Here is a 4832-nt window from a genome sequence, read left to right on the forward strand (position 1 = left end):
TAGAAAAAATAAATAAATTAAAGGGACGAGAATAAGTGGGTCTTAAGTCGTTCTTTGAAAATGGTGACAGAAGGTGACTCACGAATAAATAAAGGTAACAAGTTCCACAACTTGGGCCCAGCAACCATTAACGATCGCTCCCCACAAGACTTTAACCGAAAGGATGGACAATAAAGATTGGTTGAGTCAGTTGTTGACCGGAGGGAACGAGTGCAAGTTGCAGAACGAACCTTAATTAATTCGGAAATGTATTGTGGTGATAACTTGTGAATTGATTTGTAAACATATAAAAGTACTTTGAATTCAATACGCTGTTTCACTGGCAACCAGTGAAGACGACGAAGAGTAGGGGTGATGTGATGGAATTTAGGTGTCCCAGTGACAAGACGAGCAGCGATGTTCATCAATAGCTGCAGCTTTCTAATTGATGTTAATGGTATTCCGTAAAGGACTCCATTACAATAATCCAATCTTGATGTAACCAATGCATGTACAAGTTTTGACGTAGCATCTTCATTTAAAAAACGCCTAACTGCCTTGATGTTGCGGAGATGGAAGGATACTACTCTGCATGTGTTTGTAATATGTCTAATCATATGGATAGTGTGGAGTCAAACGTTACACCGATATGTCGCACCTCAGAAGATGGAATGATGTAGGTGTCTCCCACGCGGATGTTTTCAATGATGGGTACATTTAGACGGCGTTTAGGCTTTATATACAGCACTTCTGTCTTGTCTGTATTGCAGCAAAGCATATTGATAGACAGCCATCTATGAACATCATCAATACAACTTTCTAAGTTGCGAACTGTCTCTGCGGCAGCCTCCGGACTAAAAGATGTGTACCATTGCGTGTCGTCGGCATAAATGTGATATTTAATACCGCGTGTTTCTGAATGATGTCACCAAGAGGACGTACCGTACGTAAATAAGGAACAAAATGGGCCCCAAGGTAGAACCTTGAGGAACACCAAAATTCACTGGGACTGGAACTGAAATGGCTGATTCCACTCTAACAGACTGTTGTCTAGATTTTATGTAAGAGTTAAACCATGTTAATACTGTACCAGAAATCCCTAAAGCTGAAAGTCGATCAATGAGGATACTGTGATCGATGGTCAAATGCGGCGGACAAATCGAGGTACACTGATAATGTACAATATCCGTTGTCAAGGGCCTGCAAAATATCATTATTAACTTTCATTACAGCAGATTCCGTACTGTGTGCTTTTCTAAAGGCTGAGTGGTAAGAATCAAATAAATTATTGGAATTTAAAAACTTAACAAGAATTGAACAGACAACTTTCTCAATGATCTTGGCTACAAAAGGGATATTGGTAACTGGCCGATAATTGATAAACGAGTGAGGATCCAATGTTGATTTTTTCAAGAGTGGCGTGATAATACCAATCTTTAAAGAGTCAGGAAAAATGCCGGAGGATAGGGACGAATTGACAAGAGAACGAAATAATGAGACAGCACAATTGAGTTTACGAACAATCTTGGTAGGGAAAGGATCCAAATCACAAGATTTTGGTGCCAAAGATATAAGAAGTTTTGCAACCGTGTCTTCACTGACTGTCTCAAAGCTTTCAAGTTTGGTGATATGACATGAGGGATGAGATGCGGCCGTGAAAGATGAAACTACAGATTTGATAGAGATACTCTGACGCAGACGTTTGATTTTATCAACGAAAAATGTGTTAAAGTCAGTAGCCAACTGAAGCTTACTGGATGATGGTGGTAAGTTTGCCACGGTTGTCCTACCAAGTAGCTTGTTGGCAAGTTTGAACAGAGCTCTCTGATCATGTCCACATCCGTCGATCTTAGACTGGAGGTAAGAAACCCGAGAATCTTCAAGCGTACGGTGGTAAATATTGCATTGAATCTTATACTCGGCGAAATCACAATGATATTGAGATTTTAGCCATTTCCGCTCAGCTTTACGTCTTGCTTGTTTAGCTATCCTACAATTATTGGTGAACAAGCAGGGGATGCATGATTTGAAACGGTCTAGATTTTAATGGGGCCAGTTCATCTCTAAGTTAGGTAAGTGTATTGTTGTACTGGGTTATTGCGTTGTTCACATCCATGTCATCACTAAAATTAGAGAGAGAGAATGCGCAATTCTCCGATCGAGAATGTTGATGTCAATGTTGTTAAATTTTCTAAAAGTCACAACTTTCTTGGCAGGTGCTGGTTTGCGTGCATCGAGTGTAACGTGAAGAAAGAAATGATCAGACAAGGGATATTCATGAACCAGTGAAAGCAATGGGGATTACAATAGGGACTTATAAATTGGACCTAACCTAACCTAACAAACTATTCACGTGAGACCGTCGGCAATGCAGCGTACGCTTGTAGAAAGTAAAATAATAATAAATGCAAGAAGTCCAATAAAAATAGAGTTCAGAATATATGGCAAAACAGCGAGTTCCAATGATATAACAAAGTCCAAAATCGCTTCCACTTGCAATCGTCTGGTTGCACTTGGTACCGGTAACTGTTACAGCAAATCAAACTGTTCTTCTGATTCAAGTCAAGAAAATAGTGGAACCAAAAGAGTAGTAATTCTTCTTCCTTTTTAATTCAGGAAGGTTTCCAGTCAACAGCTTTCTGAAGAAGATTCACATTTATCCTAAGTCTATCCGACTATAGGACTATACTGTGTGCTGGAGTCCCGATCGGGATCTCTCAGTGTTTCATCTTCTCTGCTGTGTCTTTTTCCTTCTTTTCTGTTCTCCTTTCCGTTTCCTTGGATATTCTGGGTATATGTAGGGGATCTGGCTCCACCCTACTCATTCGAATATTCAATTATCATTGGTCCTTTAGCCTCAGGCAACACCCAAAGTCACTGTCCGTTCCCGATTTCCTGTGTCCGGTCATACATCATTTGATGTTGACAAGACGTTTCCTTTACTTCCTCAGGTATGTCGACAGCATACCACCCAACTCTCGGGAGAGGGTTAGCTGGTGGTATCTATTTGACTATAGGAAATGGAATGTTCAATGGGTCATTAACCTACAGGCTAAAACAGTATTCCATTGTATAGCTCTTTGGATAAGGGATACTGGATTAATATAAATAAATAATATAGAATAAATTTAAAGGTACTTAAGAATAACTAAAAAAATATACAAAAATACACCCTACTACATCTATATATACATATATATGGCCATAAATATTGCACTCGAATCAAGAAAAAATATCGGAAACATATACTTTTGTTCTAATTACCGTGTCTGTTGATTTCATATCATTATTTTTTGCAACGGATGCAAATTATTCAACTTTAACTCATTCTTAGGTCAATTAAAACAAGATTATAAAGAATCTATGTCATCATTGTACGAAAACATGCCAAAAACCCATATTAAGAGCACAATTTAATATTTTTGTCTTAGTCTCCCCCTATATAGGGGACACTTTTTTTTTGGTCCCGAAAGTGTCCCCATAATAGGGGTTTCCGTTAATTGGACTACTTTTGGGTCTGCGTCACGGTTTCGAGCGGCAGTAGCCAATCATTTTCATTAAAATAAAGTATATATTTTAAAAAGTTAGATAAAAAGACAATTATTTGAATAGTCATGTAAAATAATTTTCAAATTATACAAATAATTATAAATTAAAATAAATTATAATTTGCGTATAAATGTAGGATGTTTTATTACAAAAATAATAGCTGCTGCAGCAAATATCGTATAGCGCCGCTCTGCGCTCAGAGATCAGTGGAAAAAAAGTTTACTACAGCCTTAGCTTAGAGTGTTTGTATTTTGTAGAGTTAATAAGGTGAGTTATAGTGCCAAAATTATATTAAACACCACCAAGATTTAATGAAAAACGTAAGTTTGAGTAAGTAAGCTTTGTAGTTATGGTAGGTGGGTCATAATTATAAATTCAACCTGTAATTCCCGAGTGAAAGTTAACCATTTGCCCCATTTACTGACGACGGTGAAATTGCACAATCTACCGCAACACATAGGCCTAGGCCTAAGTCGTCTGGAGGTTGAGTGCTGAAGGCTTGGTGAGCCTAGGCATTGGCGGATCTAGGAGGGTGGGTGGGGGTGAATAAGGTGGCTAGCCATCTCCCTTCGGTGACCTCGAAAAAAAAAATATGGTCACTCGTCTTGTGTGTGTGCTTCTCATGTTTACATGTTGTAGGCTACTCTCGTTCATAAAACATACACTTTTATTTTTTAAGCATAACTTCTTTTCAGATGTCATCCAAGAGTGTCTAGCCGGTATTCGTCTAGCCTACCTAGCTAGGCCCTTGTAGATGTCTACTAATTCCAAAAAATCTCAAATGGAAGGGGATGCCTCTCCAAAAACCCATGATCAAGGGGTTGACTTGAGGGGGTGGGTTGGTCCCCTCACTTTTCGACCGCAATATCATAACAAGGTAATTCAACAAAAGGACGCACATCTCGGGACATCAAAGGTTGTAACTCTGGCATCGACATTCTAGGCGCACGTGCGTCCCTACACGCTGAACGACCATAAACCATCAGCGTATGTGACGATTTACCCACGCGCGTGTTAGTTGCCATGTTAGTCGCGCATCGTGCGATGATTACAAAGGCCTAATGATATTTTGCACTAACATTAGACTGAAATATATTCTTCATTTCAACATTAATTTTACCAAAATTGTGGTGAATTGTCGTTCATGAGACTCACTTCGTAGAAAAAAAAATAAATGTTCCGTATATACTCAAATGTTCGTCCTTGGCACCTTATGCCAACATTGTCAAAATGACAGATTAATGTTACATAAGAACATGAAATTTTATAAAATTCGTAAATTTTGAATTGCTATAACTTTTCAT

The sequence above is a fragment of the Anneissia japonica genome, unplaced genomic scaffold (genome assembly GCF_011630105.1).
Source record: "Anneissia japonica isolate Jap-2015-1 unplaced genomic scaffold, ASM1163010v1 scaffold288015_len651517_cov191, whole genome shotgun sequence".
Classification (NCBI taxonomy): Eukaryota; Metazoa; Echinodermata; class Crinoidea; order Comatulida; family Comatulidae; genus Anneissia; species Anneissia japonica.